The 14,620-nt window shown below is 38.5% G+C and overlaps 1 protein-coding gene across 4 annotated transcripts in view; it reads left to right on the top strand.

Annotated features, from left to right (window-relative positions):
• Positions 1-14,620, top strand: part of MACROD2 (mono-ADP ribosylhydrolase 2) — an 846,867-nt gene that overhangs the window by 396,110 nt on the left and 436,137 nt on the right. The window lies entirely within an intron of this gene.

Genomic DNA, 14,620 nt, shown 5'->3' with positions numbered 1-14,620 from the left:
GTCAGTATCATCATGAACAATCAAATAACTTTGGAATGTATTTTATTTTTTTCAATAGAAGGAAAGTCACAGTAAAGCCATAATATATGGAAGGTGATGAGTCATTCCTTGCCAAAATGTAGCAGAAGTATGAAGGATTGGAACATACATTTTTAGTTCTTTTTCTGGGTATCTCTTTGTTAGGATGAGAATATTTAAGCATCCCAACATTTGAGAATAAGAGAATAAAAAGTGATCTAAGCACAAAGTCTTAGATTAATGGCATGCTGTCATTTATGTGTAATGGAGCACTGTTAACATCCTCTTGTGTAGGTGATACACTTACACAGAATGTCCTGGCTGGGTGTAAACTACCTGCAAAGTAATAGCATAACACCTTCAAAATTATTAATTTTGAGGCTGTCTTGGTGACTATCTTGTGAGTTAAATCCCTCTATCTTGGCGCTTGTGAAAACGTTGACCACATATTTGGGCATGGTTTGTTCAAGTCAGATAATCTCTTCCAGATTCCTTTATTATTAAATGGCAGTGGAATGTGATTTTTACTGTGCAAATTGTTTCAGGAGTTCCATATTTTGCAATTCCATCTCCAGCTCTAATCCAGAAGCTAGTTCATATTTGTTTTACCTTCTGCAGTGCATAAGAGCTGAGCTCTGTTTATCTGTCAGTCAGGATGAGGTACATCTTAAAACAAAGTTATCAATGAACAATCACATGCACCATATAGCATTTTTTATTTCATATAAACTAGATAGTTGTTGGTGAGCAAGCTTTTCACTTTTCATGTTTTAATTTTTTAAATATCCAGTTCCCCTTTCATTTATTTTATTTTAGAAACTTCATAGCCTATTTTCGCATTGTTTGTGTTATTTATTTATCAGATTTACTTGTGTTTTCAGCATAATATGGTTCGGTTGAATTTCATTTGAGGTGATTTTTTTCTGCATAACTATGTGCAAATAAGAATTTTGATAATCCTTTTCTTTTTAAATCAGCCTGTTTAATACTTCTGTCACTGTTGCATGGAGATGAGAGACTTGACCTATTTTTAAAAATGAGCTTTTTAGTTTTGTTAGCTACAGGAGAACTGAATTTTAGAATTTTCAGAATTTATTATTTTATTAGCTGCCATTAGGATTTGTGGGTGCACACATGGAGGATATTTTCCTTTTAATTGTGATCGTTTGCAATGGAACTTAGTGGAATTCTTTTATTCTTGTAACTCCTTGGTGCTTCCTAACCTTGTTCTTGTTCTTCAGCCTTTGATTTTGACCTGCTTCAGCTTTGCTACATAAAAATTGCTTGGATTCTGCTGAACTACATAGATTATTCCATTTCATAGGCATTCTAGCAAAAAGCATGAACGGTTATTTGTATATGATTACGATTATTTCTGATGTGACATTTACCCCAAAACTATGTTAAGTTGTTAGCCCTGGAAAAAAGTATTTTGTTAATGCTATTCTGTATTCAATGGCTTTGATGGTACTTGTTGCAGATGTTTCAGATTACTGTCAAAACTTCATTATCAGTGATAATATATTAATGCAATAAGTTGACAGAGGGGTTGACTGAATGACTATTGCAATATAGAATTAGGTTGGTGTAATGAGATACGTATGCCCTGATCCTCCACAGCCTTTATATGAAATCTGTTAGAGACTGAATTCCCTTGCTGCACTGTTACCACTCCCAGAGTGACTACTACCATTTTTTTCTATGATTCTTGAAGAGGGTATGCATATATTATAGAACTCAATGTTACAGAGTTGAAAATAGATTTTCTTTCAGTTTTTATTTAAATATTTATATCACTGAATCTAATAGCATCATAGTTAGCAGAATGTGTAGCCTTGCATCAGTCTAACAAACCAGATCAAAATACCCTGTGTTTATATTATATATAATCAGTGTACCATTTATTACTATTATTTACAAATATTAAGTAATTTGAGAGGACTTGTCATTTCTGTACAAACAAAAAATTGTTTGCAGAGATGTTTGCAAAGAAAAAAAAATTAATGGAATCCTTCCAATAGCTGTCAGTTTCTTCCTTAGAGTTTGATAATTGAAAGGTTTGTTATTTTTTTAGGAAGGGAAGATGGTTTCGATTATCCAAAGGCAGTGGAATGTTTAACTACCCTTCTGCTATCAGTGGACTTGTTTACATTAGGATTTTGACTAAATTGAGGCTGCACATATCCAGATGTTATCTGCCTGGGTGACTTTTTCATTTACTTTGGCAAGGGATTTGATGGTGTATTGCTACCATCCTTTTGTCATTTTTCACGTTTTTCACATCACATTTCAGGCTGCACTTAGCCTTTCATTTTCTAAACTTCCACTAAATTTTTAACTTGTAAACTTTTGCTCCTTTTTTTCTCAGGATGAATCCGTACTGAAACCACCAATGGGATTTTGGTATTTACTGCAGGTTTTCTCACTGGTTGTTGTGAGTAAACCCAAAGTCCCAGACAGACAAACCCAAGATACAAAAGAAACTTTTTTTGTTTGTGATTTTTATCTCTGCTTGTTTTTGTTGTGCTGAGGGGCAAGAGATGCATCTCAAATGCATCCAGGCTGCAATGTCCCTCAGCAAGGCAGCAAAGACAAAGCTGTCCATCAGCAATGGGTTTCTTCCCAGCACTCAGTGACCTGTGGTGCCAGTGGCTCACACAGAGAAGCAAGGGCTCCTCATCCAAGTAGGATACAGCAGGATAAAGTTCCAGAGAGCATCAGTGGGGAATTGTGGAAAACATTTGCCTGGACTACATAGTAGCAAGGAATAGTCTCTAGTTCTGAAACATAGCAACAGTTGGACAAGACTTTCATTTAATTCACTGCTGTTATGTCATTTTTCAGCACCAGTAGGGGTTGGGAGGGAGAAATATCCAAGCCCAGAAACCTGGTGCTTAGGATGTGCCCTGTTGAGAACCAACTTGAATAAAGAATTCCATTTTTTGTATCTTCAGAGTGCTAAAGATGTAAGGTGGGTGAGCACTCAGGCTCAGCAGCAGTCAGACAGAGCTGCAGCCAACAGAAACAGACTTCTGACTGTAAGATCCCAATCTTTGTCCTAGTGAACGTTTCTGCTGAGTTGTTTCACCTCTTTCAACCTCCAGACCTTCTGGTTGGAAATTAAAGAGTTCATGCTGGTCCTCACATGACTCACTGATACATTAGCTCTGAATGGAGCTCTGCTTATTAATGTTTATACAGTCTTGGTAGATCTAATCCTATTTGCAGGCCTTTAAAATGCCAACTTTTTATTTTAAGCCTGGTTTACATTTAACTGCAATATTTAGCCTCAGAATGTGTTTGTGGGATTTTTCCTCAAAGGCATTTTCCCCAATAGCATTTTAAAGTGTGTGAGGTTTTAAATCAGTAAAAGTAATGAAACTGTGCATGCTCTTTTGCCTGTGTCATTTAGGCAACTCTGTGGTGTGACCATACATTGGAGGATTTGAATCAAGCAGATCTAATTGTTGCTAATACTGTTTATTTTGGTAATGCCTAGAAAAAAGCTATTATTACCAGTGCAGAAACCATGAAGATGGGTTTATGTTCTCTTTTAGTTTGCTTATAGTAGCCAGGGGTGAGTGGTATTGGTAGGAGTTTAAGTTAAAATCCAGCATTGATATCAGCAAATATCAGACTAGTTCCGTTAGACTGTAGGAGAGAGAAGAGGAAAGGGAGAAAAAAAAATTGATTATGAAGATGCAAGGTAGTTGGAAGGAAATGAGAAACTGAAGAGGGAGACATAAATACACAATGAAACTGAATTGAATGAGGGGAAAGTAAGGATGATCTGCCAAGCAGAAGATCGGTTAGCACAGGAAAACATAACAAAACAAGGCATTTATGGATAACCAGAAGTATCTCTCTTTGGCAGCTGCTGCAGCTGCTTTCACAGGTTGGAGAGTGATAGGTAGGTCTCTCTCTGAGTATTTTCCCCCAGGCCAAGTGATGGACTGAGATTTGACATGTGCAGTGAACTATCTGCTGTCAATAAATTAGCACCCATAATGAGATGGTTTTAGATGTGTGCCTACAATTTGCACGGAACTTTTCCCAGTGACTTCCCAGCCTACCTGACAGGCACAGAGCAAGCAGGTTGTGTGTTATGGTGGTGGGAGCTCTACCTCCTTTTCTTCCTCTTTGTAAATTTTATAAGAGAGCGGGGGTTCACTCCACGTTGTGAGTCATGTTTGCAATAGGCAGCTGACACACATAAGTATCTGATATCTCTTTGGGATTTGTGAGATGTAAGAGAATTATTTTTGAATGTTGTGTCTGAAAAACAATGTGAAAATAAGTCTTGTGTGTCTTAGGGCATTTGCTGAGTGGGGAAATGCCCTGCAGTGTTAGCTTAGTGCACATTTGAACAGTATCTTGTTTAGGACCAATGGCAGAGTACCATAAAACTCTGAGAGAATCAATTATCATGCTTTTTCCATTGGCATTTTTGAGGACATGTTTGTTCTTCATAGATGTTTTTTGAAAATGGTGTTGAAAAGGTTAGAATTTTGTTTTATAGGATTGCTTTACACAGGAGAGTAAGACTTTTGGTAAGTGTTATAAATCTATGTTTTCCCACTTCCTTAGTCCTTTACAAGCACTAATCAGGAGCTTGGTGTTTAATTGCACTGCATCATTGGAAATTACAATGTGGTCAGAAGGAAAGGGCAGGGGCAGGGGAAAATTTACCAGTGTTGCTTTTCAGTTCAGCCAGGTTGCCTTCAGCAGATCCCAGCAGATCATTCTGCTCTTTGCTCCTGGCCTTGTATATAATTAATTTGGGCTGAGTGACTGCTTTTAAATTGAGTTTTGTGGTAGCTGCTGGTTTGGAGAGTAGGTCTGAGCTGTCAGTCTCTGAGCTGTTTACTGCTCACAGGTGTCTTCTCAATTGATGGTAATAATTCACTTAGAACTAAATAACAAAATGGACTGAGATTCCTGTGTCCTCTTCCTCTGCAGAGGTGGGAGTCTTGAGAAGAAAGGGAATTTAATAAAAACTGGAGCAAAGCAAAGAAACCAGGATTAGTGGTAGAATCAAAATAGTTCTGAAGTATTTGGGGAGCTGGAGCAGCATGGTTGGAGGACAGGAGAACATTGCTGCCTAGACAGAAAACAGTGTGCCAAAGGACATTGCTAGAAGGTTCTGCTAAATTCCAAAGCTATTCAGGAGTGAAGAAAGTGAGCCTTTGGGATGGAGAGGTGTTTGCTTAATTTTTTTTTTTTTTTTGACTCTTCTATCTCAAGGTATATCTAAAGTAGAGGTTCATAGGACCTCTTTACAAAGCTGTGTGGGACAAGTATCCTGCAGCCCTGGTCACTGGAACAGTGAAGCGCTGTAATCCAGGGCTCCCAGAAGGAAGGAGCAATGAGAAATCAGTAGATTTAAGCTATCAGGTTGTTAATTTTTTGTGAGAGATGTTATGAAGGACTAGGCAAGCTGGGGATTATCCCAGTAACACTTGCCAGAAGACTGAGCTGGTACCAGCTTACCCCAAAGGAAACTTGAGAGCATGTGGACACATGCCATGTGTAGTTTCAACAGAAGAACTGCAACTGACACTATTTCCCTGACAGCTTGGCAGGTTGGAATAACAGTGTGAGACTGGAAAAGAGCAGAAAGAAATGTTGTACAGAGAGCTGCACGGCTGACTGCATTGGTGCCCTTTTGTCAGTGTCTTCACCATGAGACATGCACAAAGGCCTAGAGCATGTATACACACATGGTGGCATACACATCTTGTGAGGTGCCATTGGAAATAACAGCTCTTTCCTCTTCAGGTTCCTAGGAATTATATTTAAATAAAATGATCAGTAACAATTGCTACTTGAAGAGATTTTCAGGCTCTTAATATTCAACACACTGTATTTCATTTCGTGTTTCATTCCTGTTAACAGACAGACAGGATTAGCTGGAAGCCAGAAGGCACAAGCTAGTTTTGAGGAAAGGTAAATTTTACAGGATCAAATGAGTAAAACTCAAAGAGAATTCCAGCTTTAAACTATTTTTTATTAGTTACTTTGCTTCTTGAGTCTCTGACATTGCAGCTCACAGAAGCAAAATGAAACAAAGCTGTTACCAAACTTTATCAATCCCAACAAAATGTGAAGAGGTCCGGAAGTGCCATCCTTCAACCCACTGCAGGTCAAGGAAGTCTGCAGATACCAGCTGTATTTTACTAAGTCCTGTCCTGGTGACTTCACATCCTCTCAGTCCCATTTCTCAAGTGAGTTCCCTGGTCCCAGGTGGGCTTTGGAGGGGTGTTACTGAGCTCTCTGTATCTTGATTGATCTTGGAGATTGGGATATCTTTGACAAGGAACTGCAAAAAAAAGGAGTATGCTTCCAGGTGATGCTAGTATCCCCATTCCTTCCACTCTCATACTCCTTTAATTTGGCCTTTTTATAAAAATGCTGTTAATCCACTTTCTCTAGACTAGATTCAGTAATTTTTCACCCACTTCATAATGGCACTCACCTGTATTTAATTTTATTTCCCAAAGTAAATTTGAACTCAGTGTAAGAGTGTAATGCAAATGCAACAAGGACAAAATAACATGTATAAATTCACTGGCTGACATTTGCCCTTATTTTTGAAAGCAATGCATAAATTCTTTACTCTTTAATCTTAGTAATTTCGACTTTCATGCACAAGCTTTTATCTTGTGTAGAAACTACAAAATCAGTGCATACATTTTAAATGCTTCAGAACTAGGAGGTGTTAAATCTTTTTCTCCTGAGTTCAGATGCTTTTCACCTCTTGCTGAAAGTGTTTCCTTAGTTCAAATTTGCTATGCTTGTCTCAAGCGCAGGAATGTTGCCTTGGATCATTTGGAATGAACAGCTGCAAGGAGATCTCAGAAAGAGAATATGCTAAGTAAATTAGAGGGTTTAACTGCACAGCAGTCAGCAGTCTTTCATCTGCGACACTGTGTGCTTGTCTGTGAATTTGGGAGTAAGTTTCCAGAGTTCCAGAAAGCTCCTTGTTTTTATATGTGGAATCCCAATGAGCAGGAACCTCTGATAGCAGCTTTTCCCAGTATTTAATCCTCACTATGTCAGTGAAGGGAAGCTCAGATTTTTTTTCCCCCATCACCCCTCTGTGCACAGTTAACAGTGAATATTCAGAAACTCCCTTTCTGAAGCTTTTACCAATGAACTTACCCTCACCCAGAGCCCCACAGTAAGAAAGCAACATCCCTTGACCTTCTTTACATCAAGAGGGAAGGTGTTAAAACACCCATATTTTATCCATACAGCTGTTGCCTTGGCTGCCATTCATGCTTTAACACCACTCTTTGATGTTGGAGAACTTCAGCATAAAGTGACATCCATAAATCTTTGTATTGGTAAAATTCCTGAAATGTAGTTTTTACATGCACTGTATTGCATATTCTGTGCTTTAGCCTGCTGCCTGCTGATGAAATTGAAAGCATTTGGGAGAAGAAGGGGAGGGAAAGGGCTGGGTGGATTTTTTTACATTTTTGAAGTGAAAGAACATTTAATAGATTCATTTCATTATAGTATATGACATCATTTATTGGTCATTTATGTAAGGTAGTAAAATAACTGTTCCCAACTGCTTCTCCATTGTGAAGTAGCACAAACTGTTAGGATAACTCTGTGAATCAGGTTTGAAAAAGAAGCTGTCAAAAAATGTGCTTAAAATGTTTAGAAAGCACAGCATATTTGAGATTGAAGTCTGTGCAAAATTTAATTTTCTGTCTTTGAAATACGGAGAGCAGAGAAGTTCTGAATTCACTTGACAAATGAAGAAATTAGGAAAATATGAATTGAGCAAAACTAGTCCCTGATTTGCATGTTGTATGTCAGGATAGAGCAAAATGAGTGCCTTAGGAATAAGATGCTGGTAATAAAGATTATATAAGATATATTAGTCTGTGCCATCTTTCAGTAACCTCTGAAATACATGGAGATTTTGAAAAATAATAGTAGTTGCTGAGCCAACCTAAGAAGCTCTACTTTCATCTAAAAATATGGATAAATCTTGTTTACCTGCTGAACTGTAATTTGTCACCCTAAGGTTTATCTGTCATTTTATGTAGGCACAGCAGGATGCTTCCTCCAATATTTTATCTGTAACCATCACAAAACAAGCTGGTTTTCATTTTCAAAGCAGTATTTTCATCGTGCCCATAACTAGAATGTATCATATTTTCAATTGGTATGTCAGAGACATTGTTGTAAATACCCTTTGTACTCCTTGAAAACTCTTGGCTTTATTAGAAATAGTGGTTTAGAATTTTTCCTATCAGAGCAATGGATAAGATGCTTTCACATTAGCACTTCTGGGATTTTTGCTGTTTTTACACTACAACTGTTAAAAATTACTCACACAAGCACCTGCATGTGTGGAAGAAGAATTATCCTAGACCAGTAATAGTTACAAAACCTGTTATTTTGCTGCTAGGAACCAGGATTTCAGTGCAGCATTCCAGCTGCTAATGGATATTCAGGCCCTTCCGGATGGAGTCTTCATTAGTAGATGACAGATTAACAGCAGAGCTGTGTTTTATGGCTGGGGAGGTTAAACAAAACTCACGTTGCCTTTTGGATGCAGGGGAAGTAGGATCTTTGAGAGACTTCGCAGGAAGTCACGGGAAGAGAATGCCATGGTGATGGATGGAAGTGGTCCATTATCAAACACTTGGAGAAAACTTTTATTCCCTCTCAGTAAATCACATAGCTTGTGCAGGGCACAAGTAGAGAATTAATTTTGTTGCCTTTTGCTGGAAATATGTCAAATGGTATTCAAGCCAAAATTTAGGAAGGGAAATTGCATAGCATATTTAAGCCAATTGTGTGGTTGATGTTTCCTTTGAATTTAGCAGCTTTTATTGTTTGGTAAATTATATTTTATTGAAAATGCTCTTTTTATGTCAAGGTCATTTAGATTTCTATGCACATGAAATGGACCAGCAGAAGTTAATTTTTTTTTTCATGAACTAAATATATAAATAGGTTGATTATTTTCATCTAACTTAAAAAACTGCAATTTATTTTTGCAAAATGCTATTTAAATATTACTTAAGGAAATTACATTCTCTCAGTTGCTATTAGCATTTGAGTTGGTCTGTCCCCTAGGTAAGGAGATCCAAGCTTGGAGAATAGTAATTTTCTATGTGTCACATATTGTGAAAGTGTACTTTTGGCTGGGGAAGCTGCAAAGGAGTTCAGACTCAAAAAATACCTTCAAGGAATGCTTCCAAACAGGAATGGTCCATGGAGCCACCAAAGGGCTTCAGGACTGCTGAGTCCCCAGGGAATGCAGCCCCTGAATGATTAAGGTAGGACTTGGTCTGTGGGGTGGCCCTGGAGATGGGGTTGAGATTTTCAGCTTGAATAAATGTAGGCTGGAATCTACCAGGAGCATAAGATAATATCCAGGAGGGAGTGTGAAACAAATTAGTCCCTTCCAATTGCAGAAAGGCTACTACTGAGTGTTTCTGAGCAGCCACATTTTGCACAAGCTTGAACTTTTGTATTAATTCTAGGTGTGCCTCTGTATGGGAGGAGAATCTCTGTGGTTCATGTCTGAATCACCATCGAGGGGACCTTGTCTGTGGGAAAAGGATCAGGTCTTAAGCCATGTGCAATTTGGAGAGAAGCTTTCTGTAGGCAATTATTTTAGTGTATAATCTTAATTAAATAATAATTTAAGTATGATTCAAAGCTTCCCATCACTCTGGAAGAACAGATGGGGAAGACATTGCTCAGGGAGTTCTCTAAAAAAATATTCACATCAGACTTATTCAGGTTTATTTTGTGCCGGGTGTTTCTTTGTGCAAGAAACTGATAGTCCTGGCAGTCCTGAATAATCAGGGTTTACACATCTTCTTTTAGACTCTGGGCTAGCTTGTAATCTGTGAGACAAAAGAGAGATCATGTTTGGCTCCTTTTATCTGACACTGAGTTTCTGTGACCTACATGTCTTGTGACAGATAGCTGGAAATCCTAATGCACTTGGCTTCTTTATACATAGTATATACATTTATATATACATATTTCTTTATATATAGTGTGTTATCAGCAGAAATATGCAAAATGAAATGTTGGTTATACAGGTGAGCTGTGTAAGCATCTGATGTAAACCAAAATCCAGGGGTTCAAGTGTGCCACTGTTCCCTTAAAGCCTGCCAGCCAACCCAAAGGTGCCAAAATTCAGGTCTACACTGCTTCTGTAACAGTTCTCTGCATGGCTTCCTGACTCATGGAACACAGATTGTGCTCTGCAGTCTGAAGTGCCATCAAGCTCCTTTAAAATTTCAGTCTAATTGAAGTGAAATAATTGAAAATAAAAAATAAATAATCTGGAGTTCAAAGACCTCAGAGGCCAATGCAGGGTTTTTTTTTCCTTGCATATATTGCTACCTGAAGATAATTTTGGAATAGATTGAAGTTGTTTGTCAAAGAACCTACAGCAAAAATCTGTGCTAAGATTTCTTGTAAAGATGCAGGAGGACAGGTCATCCTGGCTATTTCCTGTCCCAGTAAAAAGTTCTCATCTTTTGATTACTTAGAATTTTGCTCCTAACTTTTATGAAAGAGATTCTACTGAGACATTAACAACCTGTGAAGTGACCTGAGTTTCTGCCTCAGATAGAGGTGTGTGTTAGAAAAATGTCCAAATTGGAAGTTCTGATTCACTTCTCCTGCTTGTAACTTCAGGTTGGATGTAAAGCAAATTCCTAATCTAAGTCAGATGCAGCAAAAGCTTCTATCCTTATATACACATAGCATCATTCAGGCTGGAGAATTTCACTGCATCCTATATTGCCAAAAGCCAGATTCCAGGTAAAAATCCTGGGTTTCTGTTCCTGGGAAGTCCAGCAAATGGAAGAACATTTACACTGAATTCTGTTTGCAGCATGTTGCTTCATTTTATTTTTCTCTCCCTTATTTTTTTCCCTATTCTGTAATACAGTTTATCCATTACTTTATGTTTGCTTTATTCCTGCCTATTTTACTTCTTAATTTTTCCCCTGTTTTTCCTATTATCCGTGTTTTCACTTTTTTCAAAAGTAAATGTTTCTGTCTAGGTGCTATTCTTCTGTCTGTTGTATTTTGCTTCTTGTCCAATATTTTTGTTGTTTATTTGCTCAGCCTTCTCTAGTGATTCTGCTCTGCCAGCTTTTAAACTCCCTGGTCTAAATGTTTCTTTTTCAAAGGAATTATTCTGGTCTCCACATACTCAGCTGTGCTCTTTTGTCTCTCATGGCCTTTTAACACTATAATACACTCATTGTTAAAGCATCATTAAAAATAGCTAAACAATGAGCAATATTCTTGTATTCTTGGATGCAGGAGCACAGATAAAGGGGGAGACTGCTCATGGCACAGGATTTTTAAGTGATAATTTCTCGTGATTTTCCCTCTAAGGTTCCTCCCTGCAAATGTAGTGCTTTTGAAAAATTTGCTTTATTGCTGTGATTTGCCTGGAGCAGAGTGTAAATAATGGAGTGAAAATACCTGCAATTGCTCCATAAATTGTTCTGAGTTGCCTGATCCCAGATGAGCAGCATTGCTGGTGGGGTGTTGGGAGAGTTTAGAAGATGCAGGAACTTCCCTGACATCAGGCAGGATACAGACAGAGCTGCTCTTCCCTTGCTAGAGCAGGGAAGCCCTTTGTAAAATCAGAGTGAGAAAAGGTGGTTTTGTTACAAAAGGTGGTTTTCAAGAGCCTGGCACGGGCTTGCACAGCATAACAAAGGTTTTCACACATTGTGAAAGGTGCTTTTAATACTTCAGTGAGAGATACGGATATCTGCACCAGCCATCCCAAACCACAGTGGGCCGTGGGACAACTCCCCTGCCCCTTGCTGCTTATTGGGAATTTCTAGCAGTTTGTGTGTTTATTTTCAGTTCCAAGACCCACGGTGCCTTGCTCACGTGCAAATGCTTGGAGTATTTCAGTGTGTTCCTTCACAGGGAGTGAGAGGGATGCAAAGTGGCCTTTTTCCCAGTGCAGTCCCTGGTTCTGGTCTGTTCTATCAGTACAAAGTGCTGAATGAAAATGAATTTAAAAGAAGCTTTTGAAGAGGCCTCCATTACATAGTGGTGGTTGAGTCCTCTCTGTTGTGTTTGACCCTATTTGACACCCAACAGCTACTGGCACTTTCAAAATTTAAGTGACTTTGGCTTTTTAACTTTCAATGCTTTCTTCCAATTAATATGACCAGGTCTTGAACTGAAGTCAGCTTATCCCAGTTGATGGTCCTCTCTGTAACTCTCCAGACCAAATTTCCACAAAGGCTTTTGGAGGGAAGCAAAGAAAGGGATTGACCTTCTCTTTTTGGATCTTTTTAAAACTGACCTGCCTGCAGAGGTGCCTTTAATTTCAGGAGCCATGCAGCATAATTTCTATGCATTCTATTGCTTGATGTAGTGAACAGGCTTTCTGTGCCTATGAGATGAAGTGTTACAAGTAAAACAAGGAGCTGTTGTTGCTCTATTTTCATTTTGTGTTACTGAGGAGTCCAACTGACACAAGCCATTAAAACTGTAGCATCACCTGGTAACCAGCAACACAGGCTTGAAGCCTGTGATAAGAAAATGACAGAATGTTTTCTACAAATAAATAGAAAGGAAATAAAAAAACAAAAAATAAAAGACTTTTTAAACTCTCCAGTTTTCCTTCGCAACTGATTCACTCTACTGTGGAGGGATAGAAGGTAAGAAAATAAGGATAGTGCAGAAGGTAGTCTCACACCTGAGGAGTTGCAGCTGTACCAATCACCAAAGATTAGGAACAGGCCTGCCCTTAACAGGCCACAGCTGTGTCCAATAATGATGAGTGCCACAAAAGAGTGGGTTGGCTGGGTGAGGAGAGAGTTGAAGATTGTTGGTTGTGCTGTGAGGGGAGCTGCAGTTTGTTGGTTGTGCTGTGAAGAGGGAGTCAGCACTATGAGGAGATGCCCATGAGACATCACCAAGAAGGTATGGGACTTTTGCAATAAGACAACAACACTCTACAGCCTCCAGAATCTGGAGAATTACACTGCACCTTCCCTTCATGGTACGTCTTCATGCCCACACCCAGCCTAACTTCCTTAGGCTGCATAGTGACTTCTTAAATTTTTTCCTGTGTCCATATTACCCACCAATGTTGCTTTTGAACTTCACTGAAGCAGCAACACTTTATCTTCCACAACTATTTCATGGATTTTATAGTTTATGTTTTGTAGAAGCAGACACCTGGGGGTAGAGCTGTAAATAGGTTTTCCACAGTGGTCGCCACGTCCTGCCTCCCTCCATCTTCAAAAAAGAGGCTTCTAGCTTGAATGGTTTTTTTAGTATCAAATCAATTTTCTGTTAGATTTGAACTGAGTTCCTCATCTAACTGGGTTCCATCATCAAACATTCCATATGTAGATCTACAACATCTTTTGCACATGTTTTGTTATGTTAGTGAGAAACTGTTACCAGTAGCAATTGAAGCTCTTGTAGGGAAAATATTATCTAAAACAGAGATACATATTTTTATTAATTACTTCTAGCAGTAGGCAGCTGATTTGTTATTGGTGCAAGGAATTTTCAGTGTGACCTGTTTGGGCAGTGATAATGTCCACCTGAAGGCAATCCCAAGCATTAGCTCTTCAAATTGCCACACACCTGGTGGTATTGCATATTGCACTAACTGTTCAGGCTATTGCAAAATTCTTAGTAGATTGAAAATAAAATATTATGTGGATGACAGTTTTGTGAAAGGATGATCTCAGTATTCATGTAAAATTAATCATCCTGGCTCATTTTTTGGTTTTTGTTATGTTCTGAGTGAAAAACTATGCCTCTTTAGATTTACTTACATGTGCTATCTTTGTTTCATTTGTTTTGATAGCTAGCCCTAAACATTTGCTTTTAAATAATTTTTAAAAAAACACTTCCATATGACTTCTTTCACATCACTTCTTAAGGATCTACTTAACTATAAGCATAAGGCAGGTTCAGATGGTTTGGATATAAGTTCACTTCTGAATAATCATGTCCTTAATTGCTTTGCTAAATTGAGCAGTGGCTTCCAGTCAGCAATGGCATGTGAGCGTGTCTCTGCTTAACTTCATGCTCAGATGTTTTTTGAGTTGGGATATTTTGACTGTGGGCCTTCCGTCCCCGTAGGAGCTGTCTGATCCAGAATAAGGAGGTAGTATGAAGGAATTGCTTTTCAGAACAGAGCTGTGAACTGTGTTTTTGGAATTCCTGTTTCCAAATTTCCTTCTTTCTGAGCTTCACAGGTAGAGGCTGGTCCATTTCCAAACCAGCACCTTTCTGAGTGGTGGCCCAGGTCTCAATTTGTTTCATTTGTAGCCCTGACTTTGTTATTTTCGGGACTGGTTTTGGTTTGTCCCAGAAGGGCATCCAGCTGGGGCATTGAACTGGAACTAGAAATACACCATAGTTTATCACATTACATTTATGATCATAGAAGTCCTTCCTTTTTCAGTTTGTACCTTTTTCACTTTGTCTAATTAAAGGAAAATTGTTTAACTACTAGCATGTAAAGAAAAGTTTGTGTTCTTTGCTGCATGAGTGTTAGTGCAGTCTCTGCCATTCTTACAAGGGAAGAACCATTGTGAAGATTTTAAGA

This window comes from Ammospiza caudacuta, chromosome 3 (genome assembly GCF_027887145.1).
Source record: "Ammospiza caudacuta isolate bAmmCau1 chromosome 3, bAmmCau1.pri, whole genome shotgun sequence".
Classification (NCBI taxonomy): domain Eukaryota; kingdom Metazoa; phylum Chordata; class Aves; order Passeriformes; family Passerellidae; genus Ammospiza; species Ammospiza caudacuta.
Note: the sequence above shows the minus strand (reverse complement) of the source record. Positions and strands in the feature narration are given on the sequence as shown.